This window comes from Somniosus microcephalus, chromosome 15 (genome assembly GCF_052327205.1).
Source record: "Somniosus microcephalus isolate GS21.2 chromosome 15, FLI_Smic_1.0, whole genome shotgun sequence".
NCBI classification, from domain to species: Eukaryota; Metazoa; Chordata; class Chondrichthyes; order Squaliformes; family Somniosidae; genus Somniosus; species Somniosus microcephalus.
This window is the reverse complement of record NC_141001.1, coordinates 113,081,624-113,096,652: the sequence shown is the minus strand read 5'-3', so window position 1 is coordinate 113,096,652 and position 15,029 is coordinate 113,081,624. Positions and strand designations below refer to the sequence as shown.

General features: G+C 49.3%; 1 protein-coding gene across 4 annotated transcripts in view; it reads right to left on the bottom strand.

The window, feature by feature from the left end:
* Window positions 1-15,029, bottom strand: part of LOC147107160 (metallophosphoesterase MPPED2) — a 311,144-nt gene that overhangs the window by 284,543 nt on the left and 11,572 nt on the right. The window lies entirely within an intron of this gene.

Here is a 15,029-nt window from a genome sequence, read left to right as displayed (position 1 = left end):
CCCTGACCACGGACTACATCTGCAGTAATTAACTTCATAGGTGTGACCATCTCCTGAAACATAGAGTCCAGGAACTTCTCCCCCTCCCTGATGTGTCGCAGTGTCCGAAGCTCGGTCTCAAGCTCCATAACATGGAACTTAAGTTCCTCTAGCAGCAAACACTTGTCGCAGATGTAATCACCGTTAGCCTCAATGGGGTTCACCGGCTCCCACATCTCGCAACAGTAACACATCACCTGCTCCATTCTATATAATTCATTTAATTTCTTATTATTAGTTATGAAGACCCTGCCCGGATATATATGATAATATCACACCACTATTCAATAGGACTTACCAACTTAAAGGTATGAAAGAGAAGAGAAGGAAGAAAACCAACCAACCAGCTGATCACCAACCTCCTCCTTGAATACTGTCTGTGGGGCCTGTTTGGTTGACTCGTCTCGCTGCTCCGCCTCCGCAGTGCTATCTAAGCCTGGGAGTGGGGAATAAAACAGAGCAAAAACACACCCTCACCTCCCACTTATCCGAACTCTCCCACTTAGCAAAACTCCAACAGCACTCAATGCACAAAGCACTCCGTGCACTGCACTAGCCCCTCCCCTTTTATACCCGGATTCTACTTCCTGTTTAAACTGCCCAAGAGTTTAAAAAACCCTTAAAAAATTAAACTTACTTCAAATAATTGACTTCTTAACACACTAAAATTCACAAAATACACTTAAATGATTTTTCTCCCACTTAGCAAAACTCCAACAGCACTCAATGCACAAAGCATGAGATGTCTCCTCTCTCAGGTAAAAGATCCCGCGGCACTATTTCGAAGAAGAGCAGGGGAGTTCTCCCCAGTGTCCTGGCCAATATTTATCCCTCAACCAACATCACTAAAAACCGATTATCGGGCCATTATCACATTGCTGTTTGTGGGATCTTTCTGAGCGCAAAGTGGCTGCTGCGTTTCCTACATTACAACAGTGACTACACTTCAAAAAGTACTTCATTGGCTGTAAAGCGCTTTGGGACGTCCTGAGGTCGTGAAAGGCGCTACAGAAATGCAAGTCTTTCTTTCTTTGTCACTGTTAATAGTTATTTCAGTAGTTGCAAAAAAAATTAAAGCTTTTCTTACAGCGAGTCCGTAACAAGCTCGGCACCATTTCTCTGACAGCTATACCAGACTATCTCAGGGCTTTGCTAAATCAGGCCCCAGTGAAAACCTTTTTACAATAAATACGGTATTCAAACGCTGAAACAAAGCACAGTGGTGACACACAGGGTTGCTGCATTGGACAAAGGGTTTGCTATCTATTTCAAATCAAAAACAGTGACAGGTGCTGAAATAACACACTGATCGGTAACTGGGCCTGCTCAGGCACAAGTTAATTACCACAGCGTCAATTACCACAGCATCGATCGCAAAAAGTGTCTGCGTTCTCCCAATAGCTACTGAGTAAAGGCAGCCCCCAGTAGGGTATTAAACCGTGCTGCCCAAAAGCTCCAAGCATCAATCCCAGGCACATGCGGGGTCATCTGACTTCCGCTGGGGAAATGGTTGTCGTAAATAACCAGGTAACGACGTCAGGCTTCCTTCAGCCAGTGGCTCTGTGGGCAGCACTCTCACCTCGGAGTCAGAAGGTTGTGGGTTCAAGTCCTACTCCAGAGACTCGAGTACAACAATCTAGGCTGACGCTCCCAGTGCAGTACTGAGGGAGTGCCGCACTGTTGGAGGTGCCGTTTTCCTACATTACAACAGTGACTACACGTCAAAACGTACTTCATTGGCTGTAAAGTGCTTTGGGACGTCCAGTGGTCATGAAAGGCGCTATGTAAATGCAAGTCTGTCTCTTTTTTCGGATGAGACGTTAAACCGAGGCCCCGTCTGCTCTCTCAGGTGGACGTAAAAGATCCCACGACCAATATTTGGAGGAAGAGCAGGGGGAGTTCTCCCTCGTGTCCCGGTCAATATTTATCCCTCAATCAACATAACAAAAACAGATGATCTGGTCATTATCACATTGCTGTTTGTGGGAGCTTGCTGTGCGCAAACTGGCTGCCGCGTTTCCTATATTACAACAGCAGTGACTCCACTTCAAAAAGTACTTCATTGGCTGTAAAGCGCTTTGGGACGTCCGGTGGTCGTGAAAGGCGCTATATAAATGCAAATCTTTCTTTCTTTATCCCCTAAAGCACATGAGAATGGACCAGTTGGGTTTTTACAGTTGTAGGACCCGGGCTAAGTGAAATAACTAGCCTTTCATGTCCTCAAGACCTCCCAAATGGCTTCACAGCCAAATGAGTTACTTCTTGAAGTGCAGTCACTGTTATTATACAGGAAAACGTGGCAGCCAATTTGCACACAGCAAGCTCCCCTTGAGATCACTGACCAGCTGATCTTATTCACACTCAGGATAAGGGCGTCGCTGGCAAGGCTGGCATTCAATGCCCATCCACCGAGTGGCTGTTCAGACTCAAGCACGTTGGTGGTGAAACTGGAGTCACATGTAGGCCAGACGGGGTCAGGAGGCCAGTTTTCCTTCCCTAAAAGGGCATTGCTGAACCAGATGGGTTTTTACGACAAACCGGTTACATTTACTGATATTTATATTTCCAGAATTTTAAAAAAAATCAAACTCAAGTGGTTGGATTTTAACCCACATATTAATTGGATCATTAGTCCAGGCCTACTGGATTACTAGTCCAGTAGCATAACCACTGCCCCACCATACCCAACAGACAGTGGTTCCTTTGCTCCTATTGGGCAGAGCTCGGTTTGAACCCAGGGTTCCAGAGGTGAAAGGCCAGTGCACCGCCAGGCTCCCAGAATTCTGCTCCTTAAACTAAGGCATTAACCCCTTCGAAAAATAAATGAGCAGCTCAGTTAATAGGGCGACCAGGGGAATGCCCCATTAAACATCATAGAAACATAGAAGATAGGGGCAGGAGCAGGCCATTCGGCCCCTCGAGCCTGCTCCGCCATTCAATGAGATCATGGCTGATCATCCAAATTCAGTACCTGGTCCCTGCTTTCTCCCCATATCCCTTGATCCCTTTAGCCTTAAGAAATATATCTAACTCCTTCTTGAATATATTTAATGAATTGGCATCAACTGCCTTCTGTGGTAGAGAATTCCACAGGTTCACCACTCTCTGGGTGAAGAAATTCCTCCTCATCTCTGTCCTAAATGGCCTACCCTTTATCCTTAGACTGTGACCCCTGGTTCTGGACTCCCCGACCATCGGGAACATCCTTCCTGCATCTAGTCTGTCTAGTCCTGTTAGAATTTTATAAGTTTCAATGAGATCCCCAATGACATCCATTCGCCAATAAGGGCAGCAGTCAGTTCCAGACCTGTCTGTGCAATTCAGTGGTGCTCTGCGCTAGGCTATTTACCTCTAGATATGGGAAGATGCTTAGGGTTTGGAATGCACCGCTTGATAGGGCGGTGAATACAGATTCAATAGTATGGGAATTGGATAAATACTTGAAGGAGAAAAAAATGCGGGGATATGGGGAAAGAGCGGGGGAGTGGGGCTAACTGGATTGCTCTTCGAAAGAGCCGGCACAGACTCGATGGGCCGAATGGCCTCCATCTGTGCTGTACTACTCTATTCGTCGAATTACAGTATGCAGCCGACGCTTGCTTATGCGCACACTCGGAGGTCGAACTCCAAACCATCGTTAACACCTTCACCGAAGCGTACGAGAGCATGGGCCTTACACTAAACATCCGTAAGACAAAGGTCTTCTACCAACCTGCCCCCGCCACACAGTACTGCCCCCTGATTATTAAAATCCACGACAAGGCCTTGGACAGCGTGGATCACCTTCCATACCTCGGGAGCCTACTGTCAGCAAGGGCAGACGTCGATGACGAAGTCCAACACTGCCTTCAGTGTGCCAGTGCAGCCTTCGGTCGCCTGAGGAAGAGAGTGTTTGAAGACCAGGACCTCAAACCCAGCACCAAGCTCATGGTCTACAGAGCAGTAGTGATATCCGCCCTCCTGTATGCCTCAGAGACATGGACCATGTACAGCGGACACCTCAAAGCACTGGAGAGGTACCACCAACGCTGCCTCCGCAAGATCCTGCAAATCCATTGGCAGGATAGGTGCACCAACGTCAATGTTCTCGCTCAGGCTAACATCCCCAGCATCGAAGCTTTGACCACGCTCGATCAGCTCCAATGGACGGGTCACATCGTCCGCATGCCCGATATGAGACTCCCAAAACAAGCGCTCTACTCGGGGCTCCGACAAGAGAGTCCCAGGTGGGCAGAGGAAACGCTTCAAGGACACCCTCAAAGCCTCCTTGAAAAAGTGTAACATCCCCACCGACACCTGGGAATCCCTGGCCCAAGACCGCACAAAGTGGAGGAGAAGCATCCTGGAAGGCGCCGAACACCTCGAGTCTCTTCGCCAGGAGCGAGCGGAAGCCAAGCGCAACCAGCGCAAGGAGCGCACGTCAACCCAAGCACCCCACCCACCCGCCCCTTCAACCACCGTCTGCCCCACCTGTGACAGAGACTGTAGGTCCCGCATTGGACTCATCAGTCACCTGAGAACTCATTTTTAATGTGGAAGCAAGTCATCCTCGGTTCCGAGGGACTCCCTAAGAAGAAGAAGACTATTATAGTTCCCCAACCCCGCACTGCCCGCTTCTACCTCCTTCCCAAGATCCACAAACAGGACTGCCCTGGTAGACCCATCGTTTCAGCCTGTTCTTGCCCCACGGAACAATCTCTTCCTATCTTGACTCTATCTTTTCTCCCCTTGTCCAGTCTCTTCCCACCTACATCCGCGACTCTTCGGACGCCCTCCGCCACTTTAACAGTTTCCAGTTTCCTGGCCCCAACCGCTTCCTTTTCACCATGGACGTACAATCCCTCTACACCTCCATCCCCCACCCGGATGGCCTGAGGGCGCTCCGCTTCTTCCTTGAACAGAGGCCCGACCAGTCCCCATCCACCACTACCCTCCTCCGCCTGGCTGAGCTTGTTCTCACATTGAACAACTTCTCCTTTAACTCCACTCATTTCCTCCAAATCAAAGGTGTTGCCATGGGTCCCAGCGAGGCATACCAACTCAGCAGCGGGGAGAGAGGTAAAAAGTAATCAGTGTGTGACGTCACCAGGGAGCAGGTAGGTGATTGGTTGGTGAGTATTTCTCTTTTTTCAATACAAGCTTGAATTCTGTGGTGTAAATTTCTGTGGTGTAGTGGGGATAGTTGGTAAATAAAGCGCCCTAGAGTATATCTGTAACTGGGGTATTGAATAAATTTTTTAATTAATTAAAGGAGTAAGTCATGGCAGGAGAGTTCAGACCCGTGTTCTGCTCCTCTTGCTCCATGTGGGAAGTCAGGGATGCTGCCAGTGTCCCTGACGACCATGTGTGCGGGAAATGCATCCAGCTGCAGCTACTTGTAGACCGCATTGCGGCGCTCGAGCTGCGGGTGGATGAATTTTGGAGCATGCGCGATGCTGAGAGGCTCGTGGATAGCACGTTTAGCGAGTTGTTCACGCCTCAGGGTAGGGCAGCACAGGGGGTGACCACCAGGAGGCGCAACAAAGGCAGGCAGGTAGTGCAGGGAACCCCTGCGGACATCCCCCTTTCAAACAAGTATACCAAGTTGGATACTGTTGAGGGGGATGACTCACCAGGGGAAGGCAGCAGCAGCCAACTTCCTGGCACTGGGGGTGCTCCTGCTGCCCAGGAAGGGGGGAAAAAGAGTGGGAGAGCAATAGTGGTAGGGGATTCTATAGTAAGGGGAACAGACAAGCGTTTCTGTGGCCGTAGACGTGAATCCAGGATGGTTTGTTGCCTCCCTGGTGCCAGGGTCAAGGATGTCACTGAGCAGCTGCAGGGCATTCTGGAGGGGGAGGGTGAACAGCCAGTGGTTGTGGTCCACATTGGTACCAACGACATAGGTAAAAAGAGGGATGAGGTCCTGCAGCAAGAATTTAGGGAGCTAGGTGAAGGATTAAAGAGCAGGATCTCAAGGGTTGTAATCTCTGGATTACTCCCAGTGCCACGTGCAAGTGAGTATAGGAATAGGAAGATAGAACAGATGAATGCGTGGCTAAAGGGATGGTGCAGGGGGGAGGGCTTTAGTTTCCTGGATCACTGGGTCTGCTTCTGGGAAAGGTGGGACTTGTACAAGTCGGACGGTTTACACCTGAACCAGAGGGGAACCAATATCCTTGCGGGGAGGTTTGCTAGCACTGCTGGGGGGGGTTTAAACTAACTTGGCAGGGGGATGGGGTACAGAGTGGAGCTATAGTAGGGGGTGATTTACAGCCAAATGCAGAGGGAAAAACAAGTCAGCTGGGAAGGCAGAGCAAATATGTGAAGGCAAAAGAGAATATGGCAGGGCTGGAAGGCATTTATTTTAATGCAAGGAGTCTTGCAAATAAGGTGGATGAACTGAAGTTGTTGTTGAACACATGGGAGTACGATATTGTTGCTATCACGGAGACATGGTTGAGGGAGGGTCAGGACTGGCAGCTCAATATTCCGGGGTATAGAATCTTCAGGAGAGACAGAGGGGGGTGTAAAAGGGGAGGGGGTGTTGCAATATTAATTAAGGAGTCAATTACTGCTGTAAGGAGGGATGATATATTAGCGGGTTCCTCTAATGAGGCCATATGGGTAGAACTTAAAAACAAAAAGGGGGCAAGCACTTTGCTGGGGGTGTACTATAGGCCCCCAAACAGTCAGGGGGAGATAGAGGAACAGATATGTAGGCAAATCTCAGAAAAGTGCGAAAATAATAGGGTAATAATAGTGGGGGATTTCAACTTCCCCAATATAAATTGGGATAGTCAGAGTGTGAAAGGCTTAGAGGGTGCAGAATTCTTAAAGTGCATCCAGGAGAGCTTTTTGAGCCAACATGTAGAAAGTCCTACAAGAGAGGGGGCGGTACTGGACCTAATTCTGGGGAATGTAGCCGGGCAAGTGGTGGAAGTGTCAGTAGGAGAGCATTTTGGCGACAGTGACCATAATTCGGTGAGATTTAAGGTGGTCATGGAAAAAGACAAAGACGGCCCGGAAATAAGGGTTCTAAATTGGGGGAAGGCCGATTTTAATATGATAAGGCAGGATCTGGCCAAAGTGGACTGGGAGCAGCTACTTATAGGAAAATCCACATCAAAACAGTGGGAGACTTTCAGAAGGGAAATAGAGAGAGTACAACGCCAACATGTTCCTGTAAAGGTCAAGGGTGGGACCAACAAGCAAAGGGAACCTTGGATGACAAGGGATATACAAAAATGCATTCGAAATAAAAGGGGGGCTTTTGGCAGTTACAAAAGACTAAAGACGGAAGAAGCCCTAGAGGAGTATAAAAAGTGCAGGGGCATACTTAAAAAAGAAATTAGGAGGGCGAGGAGGGGCCATGAAATAACACTGGCGAGCAAAATAAAGGAAAATCCTAAGATGTTTTATAAGTATATTAAGGGCAAGAGGATAACCAGGGAAAGGGTAGGGCCCATTAGGGACCAAAGTGGCAATCTGTGTGTAGAGCCAGATGAAGTAGGCGGGGTTTTAAATGAATTTTTTGCATCTGTGTTCACTATGGAGAAAGACGATGCAGACATAGAAATCGGGCAAGGGGACTGTGACATACTTGAACATATTAGCATCGAGAGGGAGGAGGTGCTAGCGGTTTTAGCAGGCCAAAAAGTGGATAAATCCCCAGGCCCAGACGAGATGTATCCCAGGCTGCTGTGGGAGGCAAAGGAGGAGATTGCAGGGGCTCTGACACAAATTTTCAGAACCTCTCTGGCCACAGGGGATGTACCAGAGGACTGGAGAACAGCTAACGTAGTACCATTATTCAAGAAGGGTAGCAGGGATAAACCAGGGAATTACAGGCCAGTGAGCCTAACATCTGTGGTAGGGAAATTATTGGAAAAAATTCTGAGGGACAGAATTAGTCTCCACTTGGAGAGGCAAGGATTAATCGGGGATAGTCAGCATGGCTTTGTCAAGGGTAAATCATGTCTGACAAATCTGATTGAATTTTTCGAGGGGGTGACTAGGCGGGTGGATGAGGGAAATGCTGTGGATGTGGTTTACATGGACTTCAGTAAAGCTTTTGACAAAGTCCCGCATAGGAGACTGGTCAAGAAGGTAAGAGCCCATGGGATCCAGGGTGCCTTGGCGCGTTGGATCCTAAACTGGCTGAGTGGCAGGAGGCAGAGGGTGATGGTCGAAGGTTGCTTTTGTGACTGGAAGCCTGTGTCCAGTGGGGTACCTCAGGGATCGGTGCTGGGTCCCTTGTTGTTTGTGATCTACATAAATGATTTGGCTGAGAATGTAAAAGGTATGATCAGTAAGTTCGCAATGACACGAAAATTGGTGGGGTGGTAAATTGTGAGGAGGAAAGCCTCAGGCTACAGGACGATATAAACGGGTTGGTCAGCTGGGCGGAAAAGTGGCAAATGGAATTTAACCCTGAAAAGTGCGAGGTGATGCATTTTGGATGGACAAATAAGGCAAGGGAATACACAATGAGTGGCAGGACCCTAGGAAGTACAGAGGGTCAGAGGGACCTTGGTGTACATGTACATAGATCCCTGAAGGCAGCGGAACAGGTAGATAAGGTGGTTAAAAAGGCATATGGGATACTTGCCTTCATTAGTCGAGGCATAGAATATAAGAGCAGGGAGGTTATGATGGAGCTGTACAAAACGCTGGTGAGGCCACAGCTGGAGTACTGTGTGCAGTTCTGGTCACCTCACTATAGGAAGGATGTGATTGCTTTGGAGAGGGTGCAGAGAAGATTCACCAGGATGTTACCTGGGATGGAGCGCCTCAGCTATGAAGAGAGGCTGGACAGGCTGGGGTTGTTTTCCTTGGAGCAAAGAAGGCTGAGGGGGGACCTGATTGAGGTGTACAAAATGATGAGGGGCATAGATAGGGTAGATAAAGAGGAACTTTTCCCCTTAGTAGGGGGGTCAATAACAAGGGGGCATAGATTCAGGGTAAGGGGCAGGAGATTTAGAGGGGATTTGAGGAGGAACTTTTTCACCCAGAGGGTGGTTGGAATGTGGAACTCAATGCCTGAAAGGGTGGTAGAGGCAGGAACCCTCACAACATTCAAGAAGCATTTGGATGAGCACTTGAAATGCCATTGCATACAAGGCTATGGACCAAATGCTGGAAAATGGGATTAGACTGGACAGGGATGGATGGGCGGCGCAGACACGATGGGCCGAAGGGCCTCTTTCTGTGCTGTAAAACTCTATGACTCTATGACTATGACTCTATTCCATTCTCCCAGTTTCTCCGTCTCCGCCGTATCTGCTCCGATGATGCCACCTTCCACACCAGTGCTTCAGACATGTCTTCCTTTTTCCGCAACCGAGGATTCCCCTCTACCGTGGTTGACACGGCCCTCGACCGTGTCAGTTCTATCTCCCGCACTTCTGCCCTCATCCCTGCCCCTCCCTCCCGGAACCACGATAGGGTTCCCCTTGTCCTCACCTTTCACCCCACCAGCCTCCACATTCAACGGATCATCCTCCGGCATTTCCGCTACCTCCAAAGTGATCCCACCACCAAACGTATCTTCCCCTCCCCTCCCCTTTCAGCATTCCGCAGGGACCGCTCCCTCGAGACACCCTAGTCCACTCCTCTATCACCCCCAACAGCCCTTCCCCTTCGCCTGGCACCTTCCCGTGCAAGCGGAGGAGATGTAACACCTGCCCCCATACCTCCCCCCTTCCCACTGTCCAGGGCCCCAAACACCCCTTCCAGGTGAAACAGCGATTTACTTGTACTTCTCGCAATCTAGTATACTGTATTCGCTGCTCACGATGCGGTCTCCTCTACATTAGGGAGACCAAACGCAGATTGGGCGACCGCTTTGCGGAACACCTCCGTTCAGTCCGTAAGGGTGACCCCGAGCTTCCGGTCGCCTGTCATTTTAATTCACCGCTCCATTCCCACTCGGACCTCACCGTCCTTGGCCTCTTGTATTGTTCCACGGAAGCTCAACGTAAACTCGAGGAACAGCACCTCATCTTCCGATTAGGCACTCTGCAGCCTTCCGGGCTCAATATCGAGTTCAACAATTTCAGATCATAACCTCGGCCCCTATTTCATTTTTTCTTGCAATTTTTCCACTCCTTTCCTCCCCCCCCCCTTTCCTTTTGTTTCACTCTCACCCCTGGCAGCTATCTCTTGCCCTGCCAGTACACTTTACACCTAATCTCAGCCTATTACCATCTTGTCTAGTTTCTAATCTCTTTTACTTCTTTTGTTTCTTTTATTCTTTTGTCCGATCGCAGCCCCGCCTTCGATCTAGTTTCTTTTCTTTCCAGTTTTGAAGAAGGGTTCGACCCGAAACGTCAACTCAAATTTCTCTCCACGGATGTTGCCTGACCTGCTGAGTTTTTCCAGCATTTTCTGTTGTTATTTAAGACTATTCTATGGTTCTATGGTGATTTTTACACAAAGTATCTGCACCTTTATAAAACCACCATGTATGGTAGCCAGTCTGCCAGATTGAATCACTGCGATAGTTTTCAAATTGGCTCAGATTTTTAAATACTGGGCATTCCAAGACAGATCTTCCTCATGCTGTACCTGGGCACACGGGAGGAAAATCGGGCAAGGACTTTCACACAGGCCCGGGACGGAGACGGTCCGATTTTCCGCTAGGCACTGCGATGATCCTATATACCCAAATCTGCCCCAATAATAACTTCAAAATAAATTCAAAGATTCAGTTCACCGTTGGCGTTTATTGAAGACTCCTCGTCAAGCCTGGTCGTGAGCCACTCTCTATTCCTGATCTGATAACGTGCTCACGTTCCACTTTTATTTCTTTATCTGCACGGGGTTTACACACCGAGATCTCCAACCCCAAGAGGCCCACAAGACAAACTGGAGAAAACGGGGCTCTTCAACCGCAAAGTTACACAAGTATACAACATGGTACGGAACAGAGAAATCCGGACAGTTACTTTAAATTACATTGCAAGAGTAGGACAAGGAGGGGAGTCACAGGTTTAAACTAGCAATAGGCAAAGTTAAGACTGATATCAACAACAACAACTTGCATTTATATAGTGCTAGGACCCCAGCTATTCATAATATATATTAATGATCTAGACGAGAGAACTAGATGTAATATCTCCAAGTTTACAGACCACACAAAGCTGGGTGGGCGTGTGTGCTGTGGGGAGGATGCCGAGAAACTCCAGTATGATTTGGACAGGTTGGGTGATTGGGCAGATGCATGGCAGATGCAGTATAATATGGATAAATGCGAGGTTATCCACTTTGGTGGCAAAAACAGGAAGACTTAGGCCTAGAAATCAGTGGTGTTAGCGCCCACTTAGCGCCTAAAGAGGTCTTTTGCGCCGGCGCTGTTGGTAGCCTGGAATTCAGTGTAGCGCAAATGGTGGCGTTAGCCGGTAGCGCTGCGCCGGCACCGATGACGTCATCGGTGTGCGCAGCGCCCCGGTTCCAACGCGATGCCGGCCCGACGCCCAAATTCAGTTGCCGCCGCCTCTCCCGTAGCGGGCGCAAAGAGCGTTTGTAAAACGGGGCCTTGCAGCTCCGAGAGGCCGGGGCGTAAAGGTGGAGGTGCGGCCGGCCGCTTTCCCGGCGGCCGCTTGGCTGCACCTTCCTCCCCGGACTCCCACACCACCCCCCCCGCGGCATTGGTCTCTGACCCCCGCGAGCCCGGCACTTCTCCGTGCTGCCGGGCTCATTTGCCGGGGGAATCCAGCGGCGATCACACGGCTGCAGGCAGCTCCTCCTTAAGAGAAGGAGGAGGCCTGCAGTACCCCAGCCTGCCGCACCGCATCGGGTGGCGCTGCGGCAGCTGGACGCCTGAAATTGACTTTCAGCGCCCCAAGCGGAGGCGGCCAAACCCTGCAATAGCGCCCGCCTCCGTCTTGGGGCGCTGCAACTGAATTTCAGGCGGGCGCTACGGGAATCCGGGCGTGCGCTAACTTTCGGGCGCTAAAGACCTGGCGCGGCGATAGCGAATTTCTAGGCCTTAGATTATTATCTGAATGGCAATAGATTGGGAAAAGGGGAAGTGCAACGAGACCTGGGTGTCCTTGTGCACCAGTCGCTGAAGGTAAGCATGTAGGTGCAGCAGGCGGTTAAGAAGGCAAATGGTATGTTGGCCTTCATAGCGAGAGGATTCGAGTACAGGAGCAAGGATGTCTTGCTGCAGTTGTACAGGGCCTTGGTGAGACCACACCTTGAGTATTGTGTGCAGTTTTGGTCGCCTTATCTGAGGAAGGATGTTCTTGCTATGGAGGGAGTGCAGCAAAGATTCACCAGACTGATACCTGGGATGGCAGGAATGACGTATGAAGAGAGATTGGGTCGATTAGGCTTATATTCGCTAGAGTTTTGAAGAATGGCAGGGGACCTCATTGAAACTTATAAAATTCTAACAGGACTAGACAGACTAGATGCACAAAGGATATTAGAGATGGCGGGGGAGTCCAGAACCAAGGGTCACAGTCTAAAGATAAGGGGTAAGCCATTTAGGACAGAGATGAGGAGGAATTTCTTCACTCAGAGAGTGGTGAACCTGTGGAATTCTCTACCACACAAGGCAGTGGAGGCCAATTTATGAAATATATTCAAGAAGGAGTTAGATATACTTCTTAAGGCTAAAGGGATCAAGGGGTATGGGGAGAAAGCAGGGACCGGGTACTGAATTCGGATGATCAGCCATGATCTCATTGAATGGCGGAGCAGGCTCGAGGGGCCGAATGGCCTACTCCTGCTCCTATCCGCTATGTTGCTATGGTTCTATAGTGCCTTTAACAAACTGTTCCAAGGTGCTTCACAGGAGCGTAATCAGACAAATAAAACTGACACCCAGCCAAAGAAGGAGACATTAGAACAAAAGCTTGGTCAAAGAGGTAGGTTTTAAGGAGCGTCTTAAATGAAGAGAAAGAGGTCGAGAGGTTTGGGGAGGGAATTCCAGAGCTCAGGGCCTGGGCGGCTGAAGGCACGGCCGCCAATGGTCAGGGAATTTTCCTGCAGACAGAGAATGATCAACACGTGGAGCTCGACACCCAGCTGGAGCAGTGGAGGTGAAGAGCATGGAATAATGTAAGAAGCAATTAGATGGTGTAATTGGAGGGAGACGGGGATTTCTGAATGGCTGGGCTACGATGGGCTGAATGGTCTTCATCTTCTGCAATCACCTTGTGATCTCAGGGAGTCCTGACTTCTGCCCGCCTTTCATCGGATCCTGAATCTGACTTACTAGCCTGTTAATCGCTATTGTAAATGACAGAAGTTTAAAGGCACAGAAGGAGGTCATTCGGCCCATCGTGTCCGTGCCGGCCCAAAAAGAGCTCTCCAGCCTAATCTCACCGTCCAGCTCTTGGTCCGTAGCCCTGTAGGTTACGGCACTTCAAGCGCATATCCAAGTACTTTTTAAATGTGATGAGGGTTTCTGCCTCGACCACCCTTTCAGGCAGTGAGTTCCAGACCCCCACCACCCTCTGGGTGAAACAAGTTCTCCTCAACTCCCCTCTAATCCTTCTACCAATTACTTTCAATCTATGCCCCCTGGTTATTGACCGCTCTGCTAAGAGAAATAAGGTAAATGGATATAACATTTTTAAAAACACATTTTTTTTTCCACGATAGAACTGCTTCCCTTTGGGTAAAATGAGACTGCCTTTCAACAGTTTGGACTGGACCTCCCTGGTGCTTTGTCGGTATTTGCTGGCGGGAACCTCGGAGTGTGGCAACCTTTGTGAGGGATTCCGTCACACAGAAAAGTCTGTGGAAGCCACCACAGCGCAGTGAGCTGCGGGAAACCATCTGCCTGGGAATTAATTTAACTCCCTCCCTGGAACCGGCTCAGTCCAAATGGGAACGTCGCGCTGTTTCCTTTGCCAAGCGAGTGGGTTGCATCATGACACTTGATGTGGTGCGAGATCGGCACAGTGGGCTTTCCATGTAAAGTCAGGAGAACAAGCACTCCAGAGCGCCGAGGCTCACCAGAGACCACACGAGCTCACGCCCACATCACGTCTCTGTGTCTTTTACAATAGTTTCCCTCCCTCCCCCCCCCACCCGTCTGCGTACCGCTCCTATTTATGTGACTGCAGGAAGAGCAATGACCCAGGAAAGTTAGATCCCCCAAGGCACCCACCTCAGCTTTGCTAAAAGCCAAACCTTTTAATGAAGTGTCATTTAGTACTCTAATCTTCGATCTCACTCCCTCCCACGGACAACTTCTGCTACCCACAGAAACATAAAGCACTAATTCACAACTGCGGGATGGAATATTTTAAGACAATATTTTTGAGTATTTCGAAGAAGAGCAGGGGCGTTCTCCCTGGTATCCCGCCCAATATTTACCCCTCAATTAACATCACTTAAAAAACCCCCAGTTGATCTGGTCATTATCGCATTGTGGGAGCTTGCTGTGCGCATACTGGCTGCTGCGTTTCCTACATTACAACAGTGACTACACTTCAAAAAGTGCTTCATTGGCTGTGAAGCGCTTTGGGACGTCCTGAGGTCGTGACAGGCGCCGTAGAAATGCAAGTCTTTCTTTTCTATATGCTTCTTTTGCGGGAGGGGCATTGAAGAATGAATGTCGACTAATTACGTGAATGAAAGAAACATGTGGGTTGTGAAAAGTAGCGGAGAAAAAAGCAACCTCGTCACTCGGGTTTTAAAAAGGGTCCATGTGGCAGAATTGGTGTGGAGCTTTGTTGAATTTAATCCTGCCTTCCACCGCTCCTACTAATCAACTGCTGTTTAGTCTGTGTTACACCCGAAGCTCATTAAAGGCTGTACAGTAATTGCAAGAAGACAAAATAGATGGCTGGGGCGAGGAATGAAAGGCTTGACATCTCACACGAGCATTTGCTAATGACATTCTCAAGGTGTTGCTTGCGCTGAATTGCCAGCAGTATCGCAGCACCCTGGGTGATGGCTAATTCAGGCACAGCATCTTTGCTCGGTTTCCAGTTGTTGGACGCAGTAATCGATGGTCTGCGAGCGTGACTACTTCCCTACTTTCAGACCAT